We start from the raw sequence: 12703 nt of genomic DNA, 5'->3' as shown, positions 1-12703 counted from the left end.
AAGATGCACAGATTCTGATATTTCTGATATATCGGAAATTTGATAATAGAATATGAATAAGGTGTTTAAAATGTCAAGCTCTTTCTCTGAATCATTAAGTTTTAATTTTGTCTTTACTGTCCTTTTAGGACGTTGCACTTAACCCCTCTGTGGATCCCTTTAAAATGAAACAGTGTGCAACTATATATTATTTGCACTCTAGATGCTAGTGAATGACCACAGTATTATAAAGGCAGCATGTATAACAAAAGAATATAGAGATCTCTTATAAGACAGATCTCCTATATGTTGTGTGTGAGATCATGATGTAAAATAAATATCAAGAAATCTCAATCCGAAGATTTAGTTATAACAATAAAATGGCAGACCAGTATTAATGTTATCTTTTTTTGACTACAGTATCAAGTATCTGTACCAGCATCTAAGATGTTATAAATTATATCTAGATGTTTTTTGCATTATCTACGAAGAAAAATGACAGAGGAACAGTGAGAACAACAAGCACAAAAAGGAGCACTGTGTGGTAACAGATTACAGATACAAACCCCCATCCCCCAGCACTACCATTAGCAGGAATGGTGGATGCAGACAGTTTAACACAAACACCATGGTATATTACAGTGCGACAATACCGAGTCGCGCACCGTTGCACGGAGCTGGTGCACTGAGACAGTTAATACAGGCAGTGCATTATTATTTGTCACAATATGTAATTCTGGTGGTCAATCAGCAATGCGGATCCCGCTGGTACGGCGCCATATGCACAACAGGCCCTAAAACACATCGGACACCCTAATCCCCGCACATAAAATGTCTGTCACACAGTAGCTACCTCACCTCATGCACCGAGCGGTGTCCCCTTGTCACACCAATATCACACACACTCACCTACAACCTCCGTTCCCTCAGACGCAGAGTCAACAGCAAGAAAAAAACGGAAGTCTGTGTTACTAACGCGCTGTCTGACATTACGTCACTTCCGGTCCCCGCAGGGTCCCCGATAGGCAGGGTGGGAAGGTTCTAGAAGGGCCCAGAATGGAGCAATTGACGAACTGGACTCTGTCTGACACATAGAGGCTTTTCAGTTTCATAGTGTAAAATAACACAATACATTCACACCATATTTTAAGTCTATGCTACTGTATTATAATGCAAATGTCCCAGACATTTCAAATGGTTTTGCTCCAAAAAATGTAACACTCATGTAATATAGTAGTGCAACAATATAGCATGATATAAGTTAAAGTGTATGCTGGTTACTCAATGCAAACTGGCTTCTGCCCCCAATGGTAGTGTGTAATGCAAACCATGTCTAGTTTGTACACCACTAAATGAAACAAGGTACATAAGGTAGCTAGATATCCTTTAAAAATGCAAACGCTCAGCGGGTGTGTAATGAAAACAGAATGGGTCATGAACAGAACACATTGCCTACATCCTTGTTTAGTCAAATGCCCATATCAGGCCTCAGGGCAGACCTAGGTGTAGGGTGGTTGTCGCCTTTTCTGGAAGAAAAAACTACCTCCCATACTCATTTGCATAAGTAATTATACAGCATAAATCAAGAACTAAAGCTATATAAGCTGCGTTCGGCAAACACCTCCAGCGAGCCCAGCCTCGCTTGGAGTGTTCGGGGAAGGCTTCCAAGCAAGGTGCTGGGCGTTCGCTGAACGCTCAGATGACGTTAGTCCCAGCGCTTCCAGGTTGCTGGTAACGTTGGGAGTGAGAGTGAGCAAGCGCCTGAGAGTCTCAGATCCCTATGACGCAGCTTGGGAGCGTTTTGTTAACGCTCCCAAAACCGTGACGTTTCCCAGCGCCATATCATCACTCAGGGGATTTAACTGGCCCTGGGTCTCGGCGTTTGCCCAACGCGGCTATAAATAGATTCCACCACGCTTAGAAGAAGCTTCACCGTGATACTGTCTGGGTTAGCGTTGCCATATTGCTGCTTTGAAGGGTTATAAAATCCAAAAATGTTCTTTTGTGATTCAGACAGAGCATACAATTTTTATGAAGTCGGCATCTGGAGCACTGCATGGTAGAAAACAGTGCTGCCATCTAGTGCTCTTGTAGATAGAAAACATTGTTGCAAAACTACTGCTATATAGTGCTCCAGACCCTTGCATGCTCCTGAGCTTACCGCCCTGCTTTTCAACAAAAGAAACCAAGAGAACAAAAAACTGATCGAAAAAGTAAATACGAAAGTTATTTAAAACCGCATCCTCTATCTGAATCCTGAAGGAAAAAATGTGGGTTTCATATCCGTTTAAGGGAGGACACATATGAAAAATACATATGGCAACCCTAAACTTATAACCCTGTAGGCTCTCAACCATATGTCAACATTATTTTGTAAGTCAGAATCAATAACTAAAGTGTCTAGTATTTTACATATACTTTACTAGACAGACAACTTAACCACTGGACAGTTAAATACTGGATACCTGGCAACTCAAACATTTTCCTCTGATGTAAATGTAAGGACATATTGAGCCATCCTCTTCCTGACAAATCCAGCCAAACAAGTGGCTTCATTAGAAAGTGCAAAACCATCAGATGTGAGCAATGTGGTCTGTGTCACAACACCTTTTCCTGACATAAATAAGGAGAAAAATGGTTATATAACATATTAAATGTTTTTATCAAGCAGCAAATGTTTTTATTTTTAACAGGTTTAGTGGGCAAAAATAAAAACATTTAACTATATGTTGTAAAATTTACACTTGTGCATTCAGATTTGAAACAATACAAAAAAGGTAAATCAATAATTGTGCTGCATTCTTTGCATGCGTATGAAAACAGTTAAAGCCATTACTCTAAAGGAGTAAATACTTTAAATTTACAGTTTTACACTATTCAGTAGCAATCAAACAGGGTTCTTGTCTGTTGATTTTTGTGTCAGCCAATAAGTATGTAAGCTTCACCTTTGTTCTTGACAATCCTGAACCCATTAAAAAATCTTTACAAAAACGTTTGTGCTGCTGCTGGCTTGTAGCAGTCGCACTAGCTACTACTTTAACTTAATTTAAAGTGGATGGTAAAGTGGTGCCATATTAAAAGTGGCATTTGAAACATCTTTATAAATGAACATGAGTTTAATTCATAATTTTTGTTGTTGTTATATTAACCAAGTTATTATTAAATCTAACCTTAAATCCTATTGTCCCGTATTCCGCCCGGCTCCGAGTCACTTTTTTTTTTTTTTTTGCTGACGTATTCTTCGTCATATAGTTGAAATCCTGGCCATTAGGTGACCACGAGTTTAGCCAAACCGCCCCCTCTAACTAGATTGTATGCTCAAGTAAGTTAATATATTCGGCAAATAAAATTGTGCTCCAGTGTGACGCATGCGTATTCCTAAGTAAAAGGGAATCGCATCTGATGTCATTTAAAGCTAGCTAGTGATCCAGACGAGAATAATTTTAATTGCTCGTTTGTTCTAGGGGATCGCGATCGCAGCAGGATACACAACGTATCTCTCTACTTCAATAGTAAACAATGAATCACGTGATTCATTGTTTATTTTGTGCCGTAGAGAATAATTAGCGCATGCACACATCATATTGCATCAGGAGCAAGCCTGGTTGCTTATGTAGAGAGCATGTGGCACCGCTCTCTACATCGTCTAGAACATTGAACATGAAATCTATGGAGGGCGGAGCAAGGAGCCATTTTAGATTCATTCGGAAGCTGCTTTCTTAGTGAGAGGAGGGACAGTGTAGCTGCTGATGATTTAATAGGGAAATTGATAGCTAGGCTAGTGTATTCAGTGTCCACTACAGTCCTGAAGGACTCATCTGATCTCTGCTGTAAGGACAGCACCCCAAAAAGCCCATTTTAGGGCTAGAATTTCAGTCTGCTTTTTTTTTCCTGTGTAATCTAATTGCAGTTGCCTGCCTGTCTGCCAGCGTGTGTGTCAGGCTCACAGCGTATACTGTGCCCACTTGCCCATTGCCACCACTCATATCTGTTGTAACAGTAGTGTAAATTTAAAAAAAAAAAATTTTTTGACTGTGAAACATCAGTCTGCTAGTGTAATCTAATTGCAGTTGCCTGCCAGCGTGTGTGCCAGGCCCACTTGCCCAGTGCCACCACTCATATCTGTTGTAACAGTAGTGTAAATTTAAAAAAAAAAACTTTTTTGACTGTGAAACATCAGTCTGCTAGTGTAATCTAATTGCAGTTGCCTGCCTGCCAGCGTGTGTGCCAGGCTCACAGCGTATACTGTGCCCACTTGCCCAGTGCCACCACTCATATCTGTTGTAACAGTAGTGTAAATTTTAAAAAAAAAAACTTTTTTGACTGTGAAACATCAGTCTGCTAGTGTAATCTAATTGCAGTTGCCTGCCTGCCAGCGTGTGTGCCAGGCCCACTTGCCCAGTGCCACCACTCATATCTGGTGTAACAGTAGTGCAAATTAAAAAAAAAAAAACTTTTTTGACTGTGAAACATCTGTCTGCTTGTGTAATCTAATTGCAGTTGCCTGCCTGCCAGCGTGTGTGCCAGGCCCACTTGCCCAGTGCCACCACTCATATCTGTTGTAACAGTAGTGTAAATTTAAAAAAAATAAACTTTTTTGACTGTGAAACATCAGTCTGCTAGTGTAATCTAATTGCAGTTGCCTGCCTGCCAGCGTGTGTGCCAGGCCCACTTGCCCAGTGCCACCACTCATATCTGGTGTAACAGTAGTGTAAATTAAAAAAAAAAAAAACTTTTTTGACTGTGAAACATCAGTCTGCTAGTGTAATCTAATTGCAGTTGCCTGCCTGTCAGCGTGTGTGCCAGGCTCACAGCGTATACTGTGACCACTTGCCCATTGCCACCACTCATATCTGTTGTAACAGTAGTGTAAATTTTAAAAAAAAAACTTTTTTGACTGTGAAACATCAGTCTGCTAGTGTAATCTAATTGCAGTTGCCTGCCAGCGTGTGTGCCAGGCCCACTTGCCCAGTGCCACCACTCATATCTGTTGTAACAGTAGTGTAAATTTAAAAAAAAAAAATTTTTTGACTGTGAAACATCAGTCTGCTAGTGTAATCTAATTGCAGTTGCCTGCCTGCCAGCGTGTGTGCCAGGCTCACAGCGTATACTGTGCCCACTTGCCCAGTGCCACCACTCATATCTGTTGTAACAGTAGTGTAAATTTAAAAAAAAAAACTTTTTTGACTGTGAAACATCAGTCTGCTAGTGTAATCTAATTGCAGTTGCCTGCCAGCGTGTGTGCCAGGCCCACTTGCCCAGTGCCACCACTCATATCTGGTGTAACAGTAGTGCAAATTAAAAAAAAAAAAATTTTTGACTGTGAAACATCAGTCTGCTTGTGTAATCTAATTGCAGTTGCCTGCCTGCCACGGTGTGTGCCAGGCCTACTTGCCCAGTGCCACCACTCATATCTGTTGTAACAGTAGTGTAAATTTAAAAAAAAAAACTTTTTTGACTGTGAAACATCAGTCTGCTAGTGTAATCTAATTGCAGTTGCCTGCCTGCCAGCGTGTGTGCCAGGCTCACAGCGTATACTGTGCCCACTTGCCCAGTGCCACCACTCATATCTGTTGTAACAGTAGTGTAAATTTAAAAAAAAAAAACTTTTTTGACTGTGAAACATCAGTCTGCTAGTGTAATCTAATTGCAGTTGCCTGCCTGCCAGCGTGTGTGCCAGGCCCACTTGCCCAGTGCCACCACTCATATCTGGTGTAACAGTAGTGCAAATTAAAAAAAAAAAAACTTTTTTGACTGTGAAACATCAGTCTGCTTGTGTAATCTAATTGCAGTTGCCTGCCTGCCAGCGTGTGTGCCAGGCCCACTTGCCCAGTGCCACCACTCATATCTGTTGTAACAGTAGTGTAAATTTAAAAAAAAAAAACTTTTTTGACTGTGAAACATCAGTCTGCTAGTGTAATCTAATTGCAGTTGCCTGCCTGCCAGCGTGTGTACCAGGCTCACAGCGTATACTGTGACCACTTGCCCAGGGCCACCACTCATATCTGGTGTAACAGTAGTGTAAAATAAAAACTTTTTTGACTGTGAAACATCAGTCTGCTAGTGTAATCTAATTGCAGTTGCCTGCCTGTCAGCGTGTGTGCCAGGCCCACTTGCCCAGTGCCACCACTCATATCTGTTGTAACAGTAGTGTAAATTTAAAAATAAAAACTTTTTTGACTGTGAAACATCAGTCTGCTAGTGTAATCTAATTGCAGTTGCCTGCCTGCCAGCGTGTGTGCCAGGCTCACAGCGTATACTGTGACCACTTGCCCAGGGCCACCACTCATATCTGGTGTAACAGTAGTGTAAAATAAAAAATAAAAACTTTTTTGACTGTGAAACATCAGTCTGCTAGTGTAATCTAATTGCAGTTGCCTGCCTGCCTGCCAGTGTGTGTGCCAGGCCCACTTGCCCAGTGCCACCACTCATATCTGCTGTAACAGTAGTGTAAATTAAAAAAAAAAAACTTTTTTGACTGAGAAACATCAGTCTGCTTCTGTAATCTAATTGCAGTTGCCTGCCAGCGTGTGTGCCAGGCTCACAGCATATACTGTGCCCACTTGCCCAGTGCCACCACTCATATCTGTTGTAACAGTAGTGTAAATTTAAAAAAAAAACTTTTTTGATTGTGAAACATCAGTCTGCTAGTGTAATCTAATTGCAGTTGCCTGCCTGCCTGCCAGCGTGTGTGCCAGGCCCACTTGCCCAGTGCCACCACTCATATCTGGTGGCACAGTAGATTGCACGCAGTGCTCTGACAAAATGCAGAAGGACATTTGGCAGACGGACATTTGGCCGACAGACAGAAAGCTAAAGAATGTTCCGATTTCGGCCGAGGGCAGATACGTTCCAGAGTGCCCTGTTCTAATCAGAGCCTTGGGCGCCGCAACTGCCTCTGGGAACCTTACCATGGGTCTCAGACCGCACATCTTGTAATTCTATGTCTGGGAAATTATCTATCTATCAAATCTATCTATTTATCTATCAAATCTATCTATCGTATCTATCAAATGTATCTATTGCATCTATTGATCTATCTATCTAATCTATGTATCTATCTATCTATCAAATCTATCTATCTCGTGGCCGGACTGTTATCTGACAGCCACTTGTGTTTCGGCCATACCATATACATATCCATGCCATATACACATCCCCTGATAGGGGACGTAACAGGGATTAAACTGATCAGAATAGTACTACTTAACACACCACTCATATCTGGTGGCACAGTAGATTGCACGCGTAGTGCCACAAATTTGAAGTAGGAGGACCAACCACGCACCTTTTTCCATCTCCCGGTTCCTAGAATCCATGCCATATACACGTCCCCTGATAGGGGATCTAACAGGGATTACACTGATAGGAATAGTACTACACACGCAGAGAGAGGCAACGCAGAGAGAGGAGTCTGAAGAAGAGGAGTCAGAGGAGGAAGGTGGCTTTGAGTAGGTGGAAGACCAAACACAGCAGGCGTCCCAGGGGGCTTGTTGTCACCTTTCGGGGACCCTTGGTGTTGTACGTGGCTGGGTGACGGAAGAGACCTTCAATGACATCAGTGAGGACAAGGAACGGGACATGGCTAGCTTGGTATCCAACCTTGTGCAAATGGGGAGTTTGAGGTTGTGCAAATGGACTGTTTGCGGTTGTTTGTGGTGCGTTAAAGGGACAGTCTAGGCCAAAATCAACTTTCATGATTCAGATAGAGCATGTCATTTTTAACAATTTTCCAATTTACTTTTATCACCAATTTTGCTTTGTTCTCTTGGTATTCTTAGTTGAAAGCTTAACCTAGGAGGTTCATATGCTAATTTCTTAGACCTTGAAGCCCACCTCTTTCAGATTGCATTTTAACAGTTTTTCCCCACTAGAGGGTGTTAGTTCACGTATTTCATAAAGATAACACTGTGCTCGTGCATGAGAAGTTATCTGGGAGCAGGCACTGATTGGCTAGACTGCAAGTCTGTCAAAAGAACTGAAAAAAGGAGCAGTTTGCAGAGGCTTAGATACAAGATAATCACAGAGGTTAAAAGTATATTATTATAAATGTGTTAGTTATGAAAAACTGGGAAATGGGTAATAAAGGGATTATCTATCTTTTAAAACAATAAAAATTCTGGTGTAGACTGTCCCTTTAAACAGGGAGTTTGGTTTGTCACTGTGAAGCGGGCGTAACCCTTACACTACCTGATCGATACAACATCATACCTGATGTTTTAAAGCACGTTATTCCAAACAATTTAGCAATGTTAGGTGATTTATGCCCTTTATGGCTTAAAAACAGACTCTGCATCAACTATGTAATTTTCCATGGGAGTTTTGCCATGGATCCCCCTCCGGCATGCCACAGTCCAGGTGTTAGTCCCCTTAAAACAACTTTTCCATCACTATTGTGGCCAGAAAGAGTCCCTGTGGGTTTTAAAATTCGCCTGCCTATTGAAGTCTATGGAGGTTCGCCCGTTCGCGAACAGTTGCGGAAGTTCGCGTCCGCCGTTCGCGAACGCAAATTTTTAGGTTCGCAACATCACTACATATAGGCAGTCCGGGTGTTGAGCTTGTTTAGGATAATGAACTTACAAACATTTAGAGGAAGGGTCTGTGTACAGTGAGCACATCTGAAATTGACGTATTGTCATAAGTAACACCTAATACATTATTTTTAAAGTTTTGAAATGAAGGCTTTAAATGCTAAACAGCATTATAAACCTAATAATATAGATTGTATCATTATCAAACTAAGTTTAATGAACAAAAACATTTGCTAAACATCACCTAATAAAATAATTACACAATCGACTGCATCATCATCAAACTAAGTTTAATGAACAAAAACGTTTTTTTACTTGCATTTTTCTGCAATCAGTTCTCTGCATTGCTAGCATGTTAGATAATATTGGGTCTGCACCTATTCTATGCATTTCAATCTGCAGTGATTAATAAGCAGTTAGGCACCCTCACCTCAAGCTGCTGGACAGGAAGATAATAGGGAAGTGCCTGCTAAATTTTGCTTTATAGATCTGGTCTGATCTGTGTACACAGATCAAATTAAGGCTGTTAAGTTGCATAACTTTGCTGCAAAACAAGCGGACAGCTCCACCTACTGGCTATTTTAATTAGTGCATTGCTTTCCAAAGCTTTTAAATAGCAGTCACATGACTGAAAAAAAGGTTGTTATTCTGAAACGGCGCAAATTGAACCAGCGTAAACCGAGGGCCACCTGTATATATATATATATATATATAAAATATATAAATTCAGGTGGCCCTCGGTTTACAACGGTTCAATTTGCACCGTTTCAGAAGAACAACCTTTTTTCCAGTATGTGACTGCTATTGAAAAGCATTGAGAAGCAGTGCATTGATTAAAATAGCCAGTAGGTGGAGCTGTCCGCTTGTGTTGCAGCAAAGATATGCAAGTCAAGCAAGCTGAAATTAATCAGTTTAACCAGACCTGAGCTATTGAGCAGCTTGCAAAGGAACAAGATCTTCCTGTCTTTAAATCAGTCCAGATTGGAATGCATAGAAAGAACTGTTTGCAGAAAAATGCAAGTAAAGTCTGTGTTGTGTAATTATTTTATTAGGTTTATAATGCCGTTTAGCAAATCTGTTTGTTCATTTAACTTAGTTTAATTATATATTCTGTGTTGTGTGATTATTTTATTAGGTTTATAATGCTGTTTAGCATTTAAAGTCTTCATTTCAAATCTTTAAAAATAATGTATTAGGTGTTACTTATGCCAATTTTGAGAGGGGCCTGGAACCTAACTCCCTCACTTCCCATTGACTTACATTTTAAACTGGGTTTCAATTTACAATGGTTTCGATTTACAACCATTCCTTCTGGAACCTAACCCCGGCGTAAACTGAGGGCTACCTGTATATATATATTTTATAGGTTTATATATTTTTTATATATATTATACAGTAAGAAGCGCACTCCAAAGGTCTTAACGAAATGTCACTTTTAATGTTAACTTTTCGAGTCAAACTGACCCGTCCTCAGACAAACAGACAGTGTACACTGTCTGTTTGTCTGAGGACGGGTCAGTTCGACTTGAAAACGTTCACATTAAAAGTGACATTTCATTAAGACCTTTGGAGTGCGCTTCTTACTGGATTTATAATTACTTTTTGCTGCACCCAAGGCTATGGAGTGAAGATCCGGGAGTGCACATTGTCTTTGGTATATATATATATATATATATATATATATATATATATATATATATATATATATATATATATATATATATATATATAAATTGATTTCATAATGAATTTGAGGCCGTGAGAAGCCACACCCCAAGCCACGCCCTGAGACACACCCTCTCCACACCCACTTAAAAAGTGTCCTGGAATTTTCTGTGCAAAAGGCTGCAACACTAATAGGCTACCTGCATGAACGATCGGCGAGGCCCGACTTTACCATCACTTTAAGTTTAAGCTGCTGTCCAGCTGTTCCTCTGCTGCTTTTGAAGACATTCCCCATAGGATATAAGGGGTTAATGAATTTCTGTTAACAAATGAATGTAGTCAAATTTCAGCTAAACAGAACACCAGGAACTAATCTTTGACAAACTAAACACATTTTTTTTTTGTGAGAAACGATTCATCCGAAACAAAAAAAAATTCTGTGCACTTGGAAAATATTATGCTCACCTATAATTATCCAATTGCCCCTCCCATCTGAGGAAAATATCTTTTGTCCAAGATAGAAGAGTTAAAGGGCCATGAAACCCAACATTTTTCTTTTTCTTATATTTCATGATTCAAATAGAACATGCAATTTTAAACTACTTTCCTATTTACTTATTTTATCGAATTTGCTTTATTCTCTTGGTATTACTGCAAGTTATGTGAAGACATCCGGTGAACCAATGAAAAGAGGCATTTTTGTGCAGTCACCAATCAGCATATCACTCACAGTAATGCATTGCTGCTCCTGAGCCTAAATAGATATGCTTTTCAAGTAATGATACCAAGAGAATGTTGTTATTTATATAATAGAAGCAAATTGGAAAGTTGTTTAAAATCACATGTTCTGTCTAAATCTTGAAAGAAAAAGGTTGGGTTTCATGTCCCTTTAATAATGTTTTGTTATGCATGAGCATACTGTTTTAGTAGCATTTGAAGGATATATAGAATCCTAAGATACTCATCTGATGTCATGGATTTTACCTAATTATAAATAGAATGTACTTCTATTTTCAAGTTTTCTTCATTCTGTTGGTATCTTTATTTGAAAAAGCAAAAATGTAAACTTAGGAGCCGGCCCATTTTTGGCTCAGAACCTGGGTAGCACTTGCTGATTGGTGTCTAAATGTAGCCACCAATCAGCAATCCCTACCCAGGTGCTGAACCAAAAACAGGCTGGCTCCTAAGCTTAAATTCTTGCTTTTTCAAATAAAGATACCAAGAGAACAAAGAAAAATTGATAATAGTAGTAAATTAGAAAGTTGCTTTAAAATTGCATGTTATATCTAAATCATGAAAGTTTAATTTTGACTAGACTATTCCTTTAAGGGCCAGTTAACCATAGCTCTGTGGTCGCGCTAACCTGATGCGCATTAAATTAAATTGCGCATGAGCAATATCGGGTTTATTATGGGTGTTTTTGCGTGCATATTACAAGTTAAAAGTAAAGCGTTCGTTAAGCACAATTTAATTCAGCGCCTGGTTAGCATGACCTCTGGTTAACTGTGGCTCAATAATAAAAAGTGTGACAAAATACATCAGAAATACATTTAAAAGTACAGTTACACTCATAATAACACTATAATAAAACGTATTGAAAGAAAATTGCAATAACAAGTTATAAGGGTTCAAAGGTATGAGGTCTCAGTTGTTAGGGAAAAAAAGGCAGGCAAAGGGCTTTAACAGAGATACATACATATACATCTCTAAAGAGATATAAATAAGTTTATACTTGTGTACATGTGTATTTTTGTGTTTTACTGTATATATATTGTACATATTTAACATTATAATGTTGTTCACTTACAGGATAATGTCCTTTTTATTGTAAATACATATTTCTATATATATATCTGTATATACTTATACCTATATATCTATTCCTATAGATATATAGTTATAAATATGTACTTTACATGGACAGTATCATATACATAGAGAAATATATATTTCATAATAAAAACTATATTATTTTCTATGTGAAGAACATAGGAATGTAAAATATGCATCACGTTTCTAAATTTAGTCAGGTTAGCGCACATGAAAACTTAGTATTTTTTAGACGCATTATTGAAATTTTACATATAAAATATTTTTAAAAAATTATATAAATTATTAAAAATGAATAAACATACTCCATAGAATATATCTATATAGTTTACAGTATGTTTATTAATTCTCAGGTTCTGAGAAGTAAACAATCCTCAGTTTTTAGAACTAATATAATGAAAAAGGAGCAAAATAAATAATGAAAGTATATTGCAAAGTTATTTTATTACACAAAACGAAACATTTTATTTAAAAAAAATCTTAATTTTTTTACTGACCCTTTAAGAGGCCTTGCAATGGTGGGTTACAGAGGGTGGAAGCCTTATGGGGTAAGCACTTGTGTATGTGTTAGTTGTAGTCAGAAATAAAAAAACAACAGAAACGTGTCAGTATAGTTGTTAGATTTGGAGGACTTCCTGGGATGGAGGGGTTAATGTTAGTGCCAATATGGCACCAGCATATAGATGCTTAAAGGGATA

General features: G+C 38.9%; 1 protein-coding gene across 1 annotated transcript in view; it reads right to left on the bottom strand.

Moving 5' to 3' along the window:
• The window catches only part of DNAJB6 (DnaJ heat shock protein family (Hsp40) member B6), a gene marked incomplete in the record, with an annotated part of 514710 nt that extends 513713 nt beyond the window's left edge, over nucleotides 1-997 (bottom strand). The window contains 1 exon segment of the mRNA XM_053713826.1: nucleotides 889-997.
• Between the last annotated feature and the right edge of the window lie 11706 nt (nucleotides 998-12703).

The sequence above is a fragment of the Bombina bombina genome, chromosome 5 (genome assembly GCF_027579735.1).
Source record: "Bombina bombina isolate aBomBom1 chromosome 5, aBomBom1.pri, whole genome shotgun sequence".
NCBI classification, from domain to species: Eukaryota; Metazoa; Chordata; class Amphibia; order Anura; family Bombinatoridae; genus Bombina; species Bombina bombina.
Note: the sequence above shows the minus strand (reverse complement) of the source record. Positions and strands in the feature narration are given on the sequence as shown.